Source organism: Crinia signifera, unplaced genomic scaffold (assembly GCF_055691185.1).
Source record: "Crinia signifera unplaced genomic scaffold, ASM5569118v1 HAP2_SCAFFOLD_526, whole genome shotgun sequence".
In the NCBI taxonomy this organism is placed as follows: Eukaryota; Metazoa; Chordata; class Amphibia; order Anura; family Myobatrachidae; genus Crinia; species Crinia signifera.
In genome coordinates this window covers 54252-69434 of record NW_028142419.1, presented here as the reverse complement: position 1 = coordinate 69434, position 15183 = coordinate 54252, and the positions used below count along the sequence as shown (strand labels likewise).

Genomic DNA, 15183 nt, shown 5'->3' with positions numbered 1-15183 from the left:
AAAAACCAAGCCATTTCAAATGGAGAGGGAGGGGGGGTCCAAAAATGCCATTGCTGTGATCCAGTTGATGTTTCCGTGGTAAGATCGTAGGTAAGTCACATAGTGTTTGCATATTTATTGGGAGGTCGCAGCGATTGATAAGTCCTTTAATTTAGGCAGGCTTCCGGTCTTTTGCCTAGGCCGCACATGCTGATATCAAGTGTAGTGTCACGTAAAAATATTTAACTGCCTCGATTCCAGAAAGTACAATTCAAGGAGTCAAGAAATAGTCACAAAATGATACACTGGAGGCAGGATTTCAAAGTATTTATGCACAAGGGTTAAACCTTGAAGCAGCAAATGCATGCATTTCTAAATACAAAGGTGCACAAACAATTGATACTCCAAATCAAGTGCCAGGAATGGAAATAGTCTATTTTTGGATAACAGATTAGGAAGGTGCACCGGTCCTGGAAGTACTGCAATACCAGGTCAATGCGTGGAGTGGACAGAGCAAGCTCTTCTTCCATCTCCCTGTTCTAAAAATCCATTTAATATATGGCCCCCAGATAGGGGGCGTATCAGATATTAAACTGATAAGAACAGATACTACACTTGATCTTAGCCAAAAGGCCGAGAAGCGATAACCCGAATGGGCTCCCAGCAAACCGCGCGAACCTGAATTCGGCCAGCAATACTGGTGGAGAGGAGATCAGCACCACGGACACATCTAACACACACACATCACTTCTTTGTCGTTGCAGTCTGAAAGATACCTGGCTGTACGGCAGGTGTGATTAGGACTTGAAGTGCTGGACAGGGACCGGAGGACGAGTAGCCATCCAACTGATTTTGTGATTAGGTCGTCGGCGGGCGGGAAGGGAGCCTCAGCTGGGTAGGAGGCCAAATTTGCATGTGCTCCGCCCCGTCTGTTGACGTCGCGTCAACAGACACACACCCACTAGGCAGACGACCAACAGGCAAGCAGCAGCAGCCAGCTGTCTCCTCGCTCTTTGCTGCTGCATGCCTGTGTCCCTGACGAACTGCTGCTGACTAAATCAATCAGCTAGCTGCTGCAGAGGAGAAGGAGGAATCTTGCACAATCAGGTGCAATGACGGCTTTCCTGTTTTGAGCCCATTCAGCAGCAGTAGTAGACAGTCAGATGGACAGGCATTCATGTGGCAGGACCCTTTGTGTGACATCACAATCTGCCCTCTATGACATCACAAGCTGCTCACTCGGAATCCGGCGGAACCTGACAGCCAGACAGTCACTTGGAACAGACAGGCAGACAGGACAGTCATGTGTAGGTGAGCTGGGTGGGCCAATGTTTTCTTTTATTGGCAGTTACCACCCAAATGATGGTCCGAAGAAGGTAAGTGATACTTTTTCTAAATTCCCCCCTCTCAATGATCATCAATTGTTTGGCTCGGAAAAAAAATGGAAGAGGAAAAAAAATTCCCATAACAAAAGAAATGAGGAAAAAAAATTCCCAAAACAAAAGAAATGAGGAAAAAAAATTCCCAAAACAAAAGAGAGAAAAGAGCGCGCAAAAAGAAAAGAAAAAAATATAAGAAATAAAGAAAGAAAGAAAGAGAGAGGAAAAAAAAAAACCAAGCCATTTCAAATGGAGAGGGAGGGGGGGTCCAAAAATGCCATTGCTGTGATCCAGTTGATGTTTCCGTGGTAAGATCGTAGGTAAGTCACATAGTGTTTGCATATTTATTGGGAGGTCGCAGCGATTGATAAGTCCTTTAATTTAGGCAGGCTTCCGGTCTTTTGCCTAGGCCGCACATGCTGATATCAAGTGTAGTGTCACGTAAAAATATTTAACTGCCTCGATTCCAGAAAGTACAATTCAAGGAGTCAAGAAATAGTCACAAAATGATACACTGGAGGCAGGATTTCAAAGTATTTATGCACAAGGGTTAAACCTTGAAGCAGCAAATGCATGCATTTCTAAATACAAAGGTGCACAAACAATTGATACTCCAAATCAAGTGCCAGGAATGGAAATAGTCTATTTTTGGATAACAGATTAGGAAGGTGCACCGGTCCTGGAAGTACTGCAATACCAGGTCAATGCGTGGAGTGGACAGAGCAAGCTCTTCTTCCATCTCCCTGTTCTAAAAATCCATTTAATATATGGCCCCCAGATAGGGGGCGTATCAGATATTAAACTGATAAGAACAGATACTACACTTGATCTTAGCCAAAAGGCCGAGAAGCGATAACCCGAATGGGCTCCCAGCAAACCGCGCGAACCTGAATTCGGCCAGCAATACTGGTGGAGAGGAGATCAGCACCACGGACACATCTAACACACACACATCACTTCTTTGTCGTTGCAGTCTGAAAGATACCTGGCTGTACGGCAGGTGTGATTAGGACTTGAAGTGCTGGACAGGGACCGGAGGACGAGTAGCCATCCAACTGATTTTGTGATTAGGTCGTCGGCGGGCGGGAAGGGAGCCTCAGCTGGGTAGGAGGCCAAATTTGCATGTGCTCCGCCCCGTCTGTTGACGTCGCGTCAACAGACACACACCCACTAGGCAGACGACCAACAGGCAAGCAGCAGCAGCCAGCTGTCTCCTCGCTCTTTGCTGCTGCATGCCTGTGTCCCTGACGAACTGCTGCTGACTAAATCAATCAGCTAGCTGCTGCAGAGGAGAAGGAGGAATCTTGCACAATCAGGTGCAATGACGGCTTTCCTGTTTTGAGCCCATTCAGCAGCAGTAGTAGACAGTCAGATGGACAGGCATTCATGTGGCAGGACCCTTTGTGTGACATCACAATCTGCCCTCTATGACATCACAAGCTGCTCACTCGGAATCCGGCGGAACCTGACAGCCAGACAGTCACTTGGAACAGACAGGCAGACAGGACAGTCATGTGTAGGTGAGCTGGGTGGGCCAATGTTTTCTTTTATTGGCAGTTACCACCCAAATGATGGTCCGAAGAAGGTAAGTGATACTTTTTCTAAATTCCCCCCTCTCAATGATCATCAATTGTTTGGCTCGGAAAAAAAATGGAAGAGGAAAAAAAATTCCCATAACAAAAGAAATGAGGAAAAAAAATTCCCAAAACAAAAGAAATGAGGAAAAAAAATTCCCAAAACAAAAGAGAGAAAAGAGCGCGCAAAAAGAAAAGAAAAAAATATAAGAAATAAAGAAAGAAAGAAAGAGAGAGGAAAAAAAAAAACCAAGCCATTTCAAATGGAGAGGGAGGGGGGGTCCAAAAATGCCATTGCTGTGATCCAGTTGATGTTTCCGTGGTAAGATCGTAGGTAAGTCACATAGTGTTTGCATATTTATTGGGAGGTCGCAGCGATTGATAAGTCCTTTAATTTAGGCAGGCTTCCGGTCTTTTGCCTAGGCCGCACATGCTGATATCAAGTGTAGTGTCACGTAAAAATATTTAACTGCCTCGATTCCAGAAAGTACAATTCAAGGAGTCAAGAAATAGTCACAAAATGATACACTGGAGGCAGGATTTCAAAGTATTTATGCACAAGGGTTAAACCTTGAAGCAGCAAATGCATGCATTTCTAAATACAAAGGTGCACAAACAATTGATACTCCAAATCAAGTGCCAGGAATGGAAATAGTCTATTTTTGGATAACAGATTAGGAAGGTGCACCGGTCCTGGAAGTACTGCAATACCAGGTCAATGCGTGGAGTGGACAGAGCAAGCTCTTCTTCCATCTCCCTGTTCTAAAAATCCATTTAATATATGGCCCCCAGATAGGGGGCGTATCAGATATTAAACTGATAAGAACAGATACTACACTTGATCTTAGCCAAAAGGCCGAGAAGCGATAACCCGAATGGGCTCCCAGCAAACCGCGCGAACCTGAATTCGGCCAGCAATACTGGTGGAGAGGAGATCAGCACCACGGACACATCTAACACACACACATCACTTCTTTGTCGTTGCAGTCTGAAAGATACCTGGCTGTACGGCAGGTGTGATTAGGACTTGAAGTGCTGGACAGGGACCGGAGGACGAGTAGCCATCCAACTGATTTTGTGATTAGGTCGTCGGCGGGCGGGAAGGGAGCCTCAGCTGGGTAGGAGGCCAAATTTGCATGTGCTCCGCCCCGTCTGTTGACGTCGCGTCAACAGACACACACCCACTAGGCAGACGACCAACAGGCAAGCAGCAGCAGCCAGCTGTCTCCTCGCTCTTTGCTGCTGCATGCCTGTGTCCCTGACGAACTGCTGCTGACTAAATCAATCAGCTAGCTGCTGCAGAGGAGAAGGAGGAATCTTGCACAATCAGGTGCAATGACGGCTTTCCTGTTTTGAGCCCATTCAGCAGCAGTAGTAGACAGTCAGATGGACAGGCATTCATGTGGCAGGACCCTTTGTGTGACATCACAATCTGCCCTCTATGACATCACAAGCTGCTCACTCGGAATCCGGCGGAACCTGACAGCCAGACAGTCACTTGGAACAGACAGGCAGACAGGACAGTCATGTGTAGGTGAGCTGGGTGGGCCAATGTTTTCTTTTATTGGCAGTTACCACCCAAATGATGGTCCGAAGAAGGTAAGTGATACTTTTTCTAAATTCCCCCCTCTCAATGATCATCAATTGTTTGGCTCGGAAAAAAAATGGAAGAGGAAAAAAAATTCCCATAACAAAAGAAATGAGGAAAAAAAATTCCCAAAACAAAAGAAATGAGGAAAAAAAATTCCCAAAACAAAAGAGAGAAAAGAGCGCGCAAAAAGAAAAGAAAAAAATATAAGAAATAAAGAAAGAAAGAAAGAGAGAGGAAAAAAAAAAACCAAGCCATTTCAAATGGAGAGGGAGGGGGGGTCCAAAAATGCCATTGCTGTGATCCAGTTGATGTTTCCGTGGTAAGATCGTAGGTAAGTCACATAGTGTTTGCATATTTATTGGGAGGTCGCAGCGATTGATAAGTCCTTTAATTTAGGCAGGCTTCCGGTCTTTTGCCTAGGCCGCACATGCTGATATCAAGTGTAGTGTCACGTAAAAATATTTAACTGCCTCGATTCCAGAAAGTACAATTCAAGGAGTCAAGAAATAGTCACAAAATGATACACTGGAGGCAGGATTTCAAAGTATTTATGCACAAGGGTTAAACCTTGAAGCAGCAAATGCATGCATTTCTAAATACAAAGGTGCACAAACAATTGATACTCCAAATCAAGTGCCAGGAATGGAAATAGTCTATTTTTGGATAACAGATTAGGAAGGTGCACCGGTCCTGGAAGTACTGCAATACCAGGTCAATGCGTGGAGTGGACAGAGCAAGCTCTTCTTCCATCTCCCTGTTCTAAAAATCCATTTAATATATGGCCCCCAGATAGGGGGCGTATCAGATATTAAACTGATAAGAACAGATACTACACTTGATCTTAGCCAAAAGGCCGAGAAGCGATAACCCGAATGGGCTCCCAGCAAACCGCGCGAACCTGAATTCGGCCAGCAATACTGGTGGAGAGGAGATCAGCACCACGGACACATCTAACACACACACATCACTTCTTTGTCGTTGCAGTCTGAAAGATACCTGGCTGTACGGCAGGTGTGATTAGGACTTGAAGTGCTGGACAGGGACCGGAGGACGAGTAGCCATCCAACTGATTTTGTGATTAGGTCGTCGGCGGGCGGGAAGGGAGCCTCAGCTGGGTAGGAGGCCAAATTTGCATGTGCTCCGCCCCGTCTGTTGACGTCGCGTCAACAGACACACACCCACTAGGCAGACGACCAACAGGCAAGCAGCAGCAGCCAGCTGTCTCCTCGCTCTTTGCTGCTGCATGCCTGTGTCCCTGACGAACTGCTGCTGACTAAATCAATCAGCTAGCTGCTGCAGAGGAGAAGGAGGAATCTTGCACAATCAGGTGCAATGACGGCTTTCCTGTTTTGAGCCCATTCAGCAGCAGTAGTAGACAGTCAGATGGACAGGCATTCATGTGGCAGGACCCTTTGTGTGACATCACAATCTGCCCTCTATGACATCACAAGCTGCTCACTCGGAATCCGGCGGAACCTGACAGCCAGACAGTCACTTGGAACAGACAGGCAGACAGGACAGTCATGTGTAGGTGAGCTGGGTGGGCCAATGTTTTCTTTTATTGGCAGTTACCACCCAAATGATGGTCCGAAGAAGGTAAGTGATACTTTTTCTAAATTCCCCCCTCTCAATGATCATCAATTGTTTGGCTCGGAAAAAAAATGGAAGAGGAAAAAAAATTCCCATAACAAAAGAAATGAGGAAAAAAAATTCCCAAAACAAAAGAAATGAGGAAAAAAAATTCCCAAAACAAAAGAGAGAAAAGAGCGCGCAAAAAGAAAAGAAAAAAATATAAGAAATAAAGAAAGAAAGAAAGAGAGAGGAAAAAAAAAAACCAAGCCATTTCAAATGGAGAGGGAGGGGGGGTCCAAAAATGCCATTGCTGTGATCCAGTTGATGTTTCCGTGGTAAGATCGTAGGTAAGTCACATAGTGTTTGCATATTTATTGGGAGGTCGCAGCGATTGATAAGTCCTTTAATTTAGGCAGGCTTCCGGTCTTTTGCCTAGGCCGCACATGCTGATATCAAGTGTAGTGTCACGTAAAAATATTTAACTGCCTCGATTCCAGAAAGTACAATTCAAGGAGTCAAGAAATAGTCACAAAATGATACACTGGAGGCAGGATTTCAAAGTATTTATGCACAAGGGTTAAACCTTGAAGCAGCAAATGCATGCATTTCTAAATACAAAGGTGCACAAACAATTGATACTCCAAATCAAGTGCCAGGAATGGAAATAGTCTATTTTTGGATAACAGATTAGGAAGGTGCACCGGTCCTGGAAGTACTGCAATACCAGGTCAATGCGTGGAGTGGACAGAGCAAGCTCTTCTTCCATCTCCCTGTTCTAAAAATCCATTTAATATATGGCCCCCAGATAGGGGGCGTATCAGATATTAAACTGATAAGAACAGATACTACACTTGATCTTAGCCAAAAGGCCGAGAAGCGATAACCCGAATGGGCTCCCAGCAAACCGCGCGAACCTGAATTCGGCCAGCAATACTGGTGGAGAGGAGATCAGCACCACGGACACATCTAACACACACACATCACTTCTTTGTCGTTGCAGTCTGAAAGATACCTGGCTGTACGGCAGGTGTGATTAGGACTTGAAGTGCTGGACAGGGACCGGAGGACGAGTAGCCATCCAACTGATTTTGTGATTAGGTCGTCGGCGGGCGGGAAGGGAGCCTCAGCTGGGTAGGAGGCCAAATTTGCATGTGCTCCGCCCCGTCTGTTGACGTCGCGTCAACAGACACACACCCACTAGGCAGACGACCAACAGGCAAGCAGCAGCAGCCAGCTGTCTCCTCGCTCTTTGCTGCTGCATGCCTGTGTCCCTGACGAACTGCTGCTGACTAAATCAATCAGCTAGCTGCTGCAGAGGAGAAGGAGGAATCTTGCACAATCAGGTGCAATGACGGCTTTCCTGTTTTGAGCCCATTCAGCAGCAGTAGTAGACAGTCAGATGGACAGGCATTCATGTGGCAGGACCCTTTGTGTGACATCACAATCTGCCCTCTATGACATCACAAGCTGCTCACTCGGAATCCGGCGGAACCTGACAGCCAGACAGTCACTTGGAACAGACAGGCAGACAGGACAGTCATGTGTAGGTGAGCTGGGTGGGCCAATGTTTTCTTTTATTGGCAGTTACCACCCAAATGATGGTCCGAAGAAGGTAAGTGATACTTTTTCTAAATTCCCCCCTCTCAATGATCATCAATTGTTTGGCTCGGAAAAAAAATGGAAGAGGAAAAAAAATTCCCATAACAAAAGAAATGAGGAAAAAAAATTCCCAAAACAAAAGAAATGAGGAAAAAAAATTCCCAAAACAAAAGAGAGAAAAGAGCGCGCAAAAAGAAAAGAAAAAAATATAAGAAATAAAGAAAGAAAGAAAGAGAGAGGAAAAAAAAAAACCAAGCCATTTCAAATGGAGAGGGAGGGGGGGTCCAAAAATGCCATTGCTGTGATCCAGTTGATGTTTCCGTGGTAAGATCGTAGGTAAGTCACATAGTGTTTGCATATTTATTGGGAGGTCGCAGCGATTGATAAGTCCTTTAATTTAGGCAGGCTTCCGGTCTTTTGCCTAGGCCGCACATGCTGATATCAAGTGTAGTGTCACGTAAAAATATTTAACTGCCTCGATTCCAGAAAGTACAATTCAAGGAGTCAAGAAATAGTCACAAAATGATACACTGGAGGCAGGATTTCAAAGTATTTATGCACAAGGGTTAAACCTTGAAGCAGCAAATGCATGCATTTCTAAATACAAAGGTGCACAAACAATTGATACTCCAAATCAAGTGCCAGGAATGGAAATAGTCTATTTTTGGATAACAGATTAGGAAGGTGCACCGGTCCTGGAAGTACTGCAATACCAGGTCAATGCGTGGAGTGGACAGAGCAAGCTCTTCTTCCATCTCCCTGTTCTAAAAATCCATTTAATATATGGCCCCCAGATAGGGGGCGTATCAGATATTAAACTGATAAGAACAGATACTACACTTGATCTTAGCCAAAAGGCCGAGAAGCGATAACCCGAATGGGCTCCCAGCAAACCGCGCGAACCTGAATTCGGCCAGCAATACTGGTGGAGAGGAGATCAGCACCACGGACACATCTAACACACACACATCACTTCTTTGTCGTTGCAGTCTGAAAGATACCTGGCTGTACGGCAGGTGTGATTAGGACTTGAAGTGCTGGACAGGGACCGGAGGACGAGTAGCCATCCAACTGATTTTGTGATTAGGTCGTCGGCGGGCGGGAAGGGAGCCTCAGCTGGGTAGGAGGCCAAATTTGCATGTGCTCCGCCCCGTCTGTTGACGTCGCGTCAACAGACACACACCCACTAGGCAGACGACCAACAGGCAAGCAGCAGCAGCCAGCTGTCTCCTCGCTCTTTGCTGCTGCATGCCTGTGTCCCTGACGAACTGCTGCTGACTAAATCAATCAGCTAGCTGCTGCAGAGGAGAAGGAGGAATCTTGCACAATCAGGTGCAATGACGGCTTTCCTGTTTTGAGCCCATTCAGCAGCAGTAGTAGACAGTCAGATGGACAGGCATTCATGTGGCAGGACCCTTTGTGTGACATCACAATCTGCCCTCTATGACATCACAAGCTGCTCACTCGGAATCCGGCGGAACCTGACAGCCAGACAGTCACTTGGAACAGACAGGCAGACAGGACAGTCATGTGTAGGTGAGCTGGGTGGGCCAATGTTTTCTTTTATTGGCAGTTACCACCCAAATGATGGTCCGAAGAAGGTAAGTGATACTTTTTCTAAATTCCCCCCTCTCAATGATCATCAATTGTTTGGCTCGGAAAAAAAATGGAAGAGGAAAAAAAATTCCCATAACAAAAGAAATGAGGAAAAAAAATTCCCAAAACAAAAGAAATGAGGAAAAAAAATTCCCAAAACAAAAGAGAGAAAAGAGCGCGCAAAAAGAAAAGAAAAAAATATAAGAAATAAAGAAAGAAAGAAAGAGAGAGGAAAAAAAAAAACCAAGCCATTTCAAATGGAGAGGGAGGGGGGGTCCAAAAATGCCATTGCTGTGATCCAGTTGATGTTTCCGTGGTAAGATCGTAGGTAAGTCACATAGTGTTTGCATATTTATTGGGAGGTCGCAGCGATTGATAAGTCCTTTAATTTAGGCAGGCTTCCGGTCTTTTGCCTAGGCCGCACATGCTGATATCAAGTGTAGTGTCACGTAAAAATATTTAACTGCCTCGATTCCAGAAAGTACAATTCAAGGAGTCAAGAAATAGTCACAAAATGATACACTGGAGGCAGGATTTCAAAGTATTTATGCACAAGGGTTAAACCTTGAAGCAGCAAATGCATGCATTTCTAAATACAAAGGTGCACAAACAATTGATACTCCAAATCAAGTGCCAGGAATGGAAATAGTCTATTTTTGGATAACAGATTAGGAAGGTGCACCGGTCCTGGAAGTACTGCAATACCAGGTCAATGCGTGGAGTGGACAGAGCAAGCTCTTCTTCCATCTCCCTGTTCTAAAAATCCATTTAATATATGGCCCCCAGATAGGGGGCGTATCAGATATTAAACTGATAAGAACAGATACTACACTTGATCTTAGCCAAAAGGCCGAGAAGCGATAACCCGAATGGGCTCCCAGCAAACCGCGCGAACCTGAATTCGGCCAGCAATACTGGTGGAGAGGAGATCAGCACCACGGACACATCTAACACACACACATCACTTCTTTGTCGTTGCAGTCTGAAAGATACCTGGCTGTACGGCAGGTGTGATTAGGACTTGAAGTGCTGGACAGGGACCGGAGGACGAGTAGCCATCCAACTGATTTTGTGATTAGGTCGTCGGCGGGCGGGAAGGGAGCCTCAGCTGGGTAGGAGGCCAAATTTGCATGTGCTCCGCCCCGTCTGTTGACGTCGCGTCAACAGACACACACCCACTAGGCAGACGACCAACAGGCAAGCAGCAGCAGCCAGCTGTCTCCTCGCTCTTTGCTGCTGCATGCCTGTGTCCCTGACGAACTGCTGCTGACTAAATCAATCAGCTAGCTGCTGCAGAGGAGAAGGAGGAATCTTGCACAATCAGGTGCAATGACGGCTTTCCTGTTTTGAGCCCATTCAGCAGCAGTAGTAGACAGTCAGATGGACAGGCATTCATGTGGCAGGACCCTTTGTGTGACATCACAATCTGCCCTCTATGACATCACAAGCTGCTCACTCGGAATCCGGCGGAACCTGACAGCCAGACAGTCACTTGGAACAGACAGGCAGACAGGACAGTCATGTGTAGGTGAGCTGGGTGGGCCAATGTTTTCTTTTATTGGCAGTTACCACCCAAATGATGGTCCGAAGAAGGTAAGTGATACTTTTTCTAAATTCCCCCCTCTCAATGATCATCAATTGTTTGGCTCGGAAAAAAAATGGAAGAGGAAAAAAAATTCCCATAACAAAAGAAATGAGGAAAAAAAATTCCCAAAACAAAAGAAATGAGGAAAAAAAATTCCCAAAACAAAAGAGAGAAAAGAGCGCGCAAAAAGAAAAGAAAAAAATATAAGAAATAAAGAAAGAAAGAAAGAGAGAGGAAAAAAAAAAACCAAGCCATTTCAAATGGAGAGGGAGGGGGGGTCCAAAAATGCCATTGCTGTGATCCAGTTGATGTTTCCGTGGTAAGATCGTAGGTAAGTCACATAGTGTTTGCATATTTATTGGGAGGTCGCAGCGATTGATAAGTCCTTTAATTTAGGCAGGCTTCCGGTCTTTTGCCTAGGCCGCACATGCTGATATCAAGTGTAGTGTCACGTAAAAATATTTAACTGCCTCGATTCCAGAAAGTACAATTCAAGGAGTCAAGAAATAGTCACAAAATGATACACTGGAGGCAGGATTTCAAAGTATTTATGCACAAGGGTTAAACCTTGAAGCAGCAAATGCATGCATTTCTAAATACAAAGGTGCACAAACAATTGATACTCCAAATCAAGTGCCAGGAATGGAAATAGTCTATTTTTGGATAACAGATTAGGAAGGTGCACCGGTCCTGGAAGTACTGCAATACCAGGTCAATGCGTGGAGTGGACAGAGCAAGCTCTTCTTCCATCTCCCTGTTCTAAAAATCCATTTAATATATGGCCCCCAGATAGGGGGCGTATCAGATATTAAACTGATAAGAACAGATACTACACTTGATCTTAGCCAAAAGGCCGAGAAGCGATAACCCGAATGGGCTCCCAGCAAACCGCGCGAACCTGAATTCGGCCAGCAATACTGGTGGAGAGGAGATCAGCACCACGGACACATCTAACACACACACATCACTTCTTTGTCGTTGCAGTCTGAAAGATACCTGGCTGTACGGCAGGTGTGATTAGGACTTGAAGTGCTGGACAGGGACCGGAGGACGAGTAGCCATCCAACTGATTTTGTGATTAGGTCGTCGGCGGGCGGGAAGGGAGCCTCAGCTGGGTAGGAGGCCAAATTTGCATGTGCTCCGCCCCGTCTGTTGACGTCGCGTCAACAGACACACACCCACTAGGCAGACGACCAACAGGCAAGCAGCAGCAGCCAGCTGTCTCCTCGCTCTTTGCTGCTGCATGCCTGTGTCCCTGACGAACTGCTGCTGACTAAATCAATCAGCTAGCTGCTGCAGAGGAGAAGGAGGAATCTTGCACAATCAGGTGCAATGACGGCTTTCCTGTTTTGAGCCCATTCAGCAGCAGTAGTAGACAGTCAGATGGACAGGCATTCATGTGGCAGGACCCTTTGTGTGACATCACAATCTGCCCTCTATGACATCACAAGCTGCTCACTCGGAATCCGGCGGAACCTGACAGCCAGACAGTCACTTGGAACAGACAGGCAGACAGGACAGTCATGTGTAGGTGAGCTGGGTGGGCCAATGTTTTCTTTTATTGGCAGTTACCACCCAAATGATGGTCCGAAGAAGGTAAGTGATACTTTTTCTAAATTCCCCCCTCTCAATGATCATCAATTGTTTGGCTCGGAAAAAAAATGGAAGAGGAAAAAAAATTCCCATAACAAAAGAAATGAGGAAAAAAAATTCCCAAAACAAAAGAAATGAGGAAAAAAAATTCCCAAAACAAAAGAGAGAAAAGAGCGCGCAAAAAGAAAAGAAAAAAATATAAGAAATAAAGAAAGAAAGAAAGAGAGAGGAAAAAAAAAAACCAAGCCATTTCAAATGGAGAGGGAGGGGGGGTCCAAAAATGCCATTGCTGTGATCCAGTTGATGTTTCCGTGGTAAGATCGTAGGTAAGTCACATAGTGTTTGCATATTTATTGGGAGGTCGCAGCGATTGATAAGTCCTTTAATTTAGGCAGGCTTCCGGTCTTTTGCCTAGGCCGCACATGCTGATATCAAGTGTAGTGTCACGTAAAAATATTTAACTGCCTCGATTCCAGAAAGTACAATTCAAGGAGTCAAGAAATAGTCACAAAATGATACACTGGAGGCAGGATTTCAAAGTATTTATGCACAAGGGTTAAACCTTGAAGCAGCAAATGCATGCATTTCTAAATACAAAGGTGCACAAACAATTGATACTCCAAATCAAGTGCCAGGAATGGAAATAGTCTATTTTTGGATAACAGATTAGGAAGGTGCACCGGTCCTGGAAGTACTGCAATACCAGGTCAATGCGTGGAGTGGACAGAGCAAGCTCTTCTTCCATCTCCCTGTTCTAAAAATCCATTTAATATATGGCCCCCAGATAGGGGGCGTATCAGATATTAAACTGATAAGAACAGATACTACACTTGATCTTAGCCAAAAGGCCGAGAAGCGATAACCCGAATGGGCTCCCAGCAAACCGCGCGAACCTGAATTCGGCCAGCAATACTGGTGGAGAGGAGATCAGCACCACGGACACATCTAACACACACACATCACTTCTTTGTCGTTGCAGTCTGAAAGATACCTGGCTGTACGGCAGGTGTGATTAGGACTTGAAGTGCTGGACAGGGACCGGAGGACGAGTAGCCATCCAACTGATTTTGTGATTAGGTCGTCGGCGGGCGGGAAGGGAGCCTCAGCTGGGTAGGAGGCCAAATTTGCATGTGCTCCGCCCCGTCTGTTGACGTCGCGTCAACAGACACACACCCACTAGGCAGACGACCAACAGGCAAGCAGCAGCAGCCAGCTGTCTCCTCGCTCTTTGCTGCTGCATGCCTGTGTCCCTGACGAACTGCTGCTGACTAAATCAATCAGCTAGCTGCTGCAGAGGAGAAGGAGGAATCTTGCACAATCAGGTGCAATGACGGCTTTCCTGTTTTGAGCCCATTCAGCAGCAGTAGTAGACAGTCAGATGGACAGGCATTCATGTGGCAGGACCCTTTGTGTGACATCACAATCTGCCCTCTATGACATCACAAGCTGCTCACTCGGAATCCGGCGGAACCTGACAGCCAGACAGTCACTTGGAACAGACAGGCAGACAGGACAGTCATGTGTAGGTGAGCTGGGTGGGCCAATGTTTTCTTTTATTGGCAGTTACCACCCAAATGATGGTCCGAAGAAGGTAAGTGATACTTTTTCTAAATTCCCCCCTCTCAATGATCATCAATTGTTTGGCTCGGAAAAAAAATGGAAGAGGAAAAAAAATTCCCATAACAAAAGAAATGAGGAAAAAAAATTCCCAAAACAAAAGAAATGAGGAAAAAAAATTCCCAAAACAAAAGAGAGAAAAGAGCGCGCAAAAAGAAAAGAAAAAAATATAAGAAATAAAGAAAGAAAGAAAGAGAGAGGAAAAAAAAAAACCAAGCCATTTCAAATGGAGAGGGAGGGGGGGTCCAAAAATGCCATTGCTGTGATCCAGTTGATGTTTCCGTGGTAAGATCGTAGGTAAGTCACATAGTGTTTGCATATTTATTGGGAGGTCGCAGCGATTGATAAGTCCTTTAATTTAGGCAGGCTTCCGGTCTTTTGCCTAGGCCGCACATGCTGATATCAAGTGTAGTGTCACGTAAAAATATTTAACTGCCTCGATTCCAGAAAGTACAATTCAAGGAGTCAAGAAATAGTCACAAAATGATACACTGGAGGCAGGATTTCAAAGTATTTATGCACAAGGGTTAAACCTTGAAGCAGCAAATGCATGCATTTCTAAATACAAAGGTGCACAAACAATTGATACTCCAAATCAAGTGCCAGGAATGGAAATAGTCTATTTTTGGATAACAGATTAGGAAGGTGCACCGGTCCTGGAAGTACTGCAATACCAGGTCAATGCGTGGAGTGGACAGAGCAAGCTCTTCTTCCATCTCCCTGTTCTAAAAATCCATTTAATATATGGCCCCCAGATAGGGGGCGTATCAGATATTAAACTGATAAGAACAGATTTTTTTTTTTTTTTTTTTTTTTTAAAACCAATCAGGTTAGGAATTTTTCGTCGCTGTTCCTTAGAGCAGCAATCACCGTGACTTCATTTTTAACGAAAACACATCCTCTCATCATACTTGGTTCTTTTTAAATCATATTTTATATTCCAAAATGAAAGACATCTCCATTGATCTTCTTATCCAAAAAGATAGACTTTTCACAACGCCTTCTTCATACTAAACAGAACCCACTATACCCACCACCTCAACCTAACTATATTTCACCCAATGTTTCCACTTTTTGTGTTTCCACACACCCTCCGCA

General features: G+C 45.1%; 10 non-coding genes across 10 annotated transcripts; all 10 read right to left on the bottom strand.

Moving 5' to 3' along the window:
• Window positions 1-433: 433 nt before the first annotated feature.
• LOC146055681 (U2 spliceosomal RNA) lies at window positions 434-624 on the bottom strand. Its single transcript, XR_014468848.1, has one exon. It is a non-coding gene; the product is annotated as a U2 spliceosomal RNA (small nuclear RNA).
• Window positions 625-2021: 1397 nt separating this feature from the next.
• Window positions 2022-2212, bottom strand: LOC146055679 (U2 spliceosomal RNA). Its single transcript, XR_014468846.1, has one exon. It is a non-coding gene; the product is annotated as a U2 spliceosomal RNA (small nuclear RNA).
• A 1397-nt stretch (window positions 2213-3609) lies between these two features.
• On the bottom strand, window positions 3610-3800 carry LOC146055678 (U2 spliceosomal RNA). Its single transcript, XR_014468845.1, has one exon. It is a non-coding gene; the product is annotated as a U2 spliceosomal RNA (small nuclear RNA).
• A 1397-nt stretch (window positions 3801-5197) lies between these two features.
• On the bottom strand, window positions 5198-5388 carry LOC146055677 (U2 spliceosomal RNA). Its single transcript, XR_014468844.1, has one exon. It is a non-coding gene; the product is annotated as a U2 spliceosomal RNA (small nuclear RNA).
• Window positions 5389-6785: 1397 nt separating this feature from the next.
• Window positions 6786-6976, bottom strand: LOC146055676 (U2 spliceosomal RNA). Its single transcript, XR_014468843.1, has one exon. It is a non-coding gene; the product is annotated as a U2 spliceosomal RNA (small nuclear RNA).
• Window positions 6977-8373: 1397 nt separating this feature from the next.
• Window positions 8374-8564, bottom strand: LOC146055675 (U2 spliceosomal RNA). The gene has a single exon (XR_014468842.1). It is a non-coding gene; the product is annotated as a U2 spliceosomal RNA (small nuclear RNA).
• Window positions 8565-9961: 1397 nt separating this feature from the next.
• Window positions 9962-10152, bottom strand: LOC146055674 (U2 spliceosomal RNA). Its single transcript, XR_014468841.1, has one exon. It is a non-coding gene; the product is annotated as a U2 spliceosomal RNA (small nuclear RNA).
• A 1397-nt stretch (window positions 10153-11549) lies between these two features.
• Window positions 11550-11740, bottom strand: LOC146055672 (U2 spliceosomal RNA). Its single transcript, XR_014468840.1, has one exon. It is a non-coding gene; the product is annotated as a U2 spliceosomal RNA (small nuclear RNA).
• A 1397-nt stretch (window positions 11741-13137) lies between these two features.
• LOC146055671 (U2 spliceosomal RNA) lies at window positions 13138-13328 on the bottom strand. Its single transcript, XR_014468839.1, has one exon. It is a non-coding gene; the product is annotated as a U2 spliceosomal RNA (small nuclear RNA).
• A 1397-nt stretch (window positions 13329-14725) lies between these two features.
• On the bottom strand, window positions 14726-14911 carry LOC146055685 (U2 spliceosomal RNA). Its single transcript, XR_014468851.1, has one exon. It is a non-coding gene; the product is annotated as a U2 spliceosomal RNA (small nuclear RNA).
• Window positions 14912-15183: the final 272 nt, after the last annotated feature.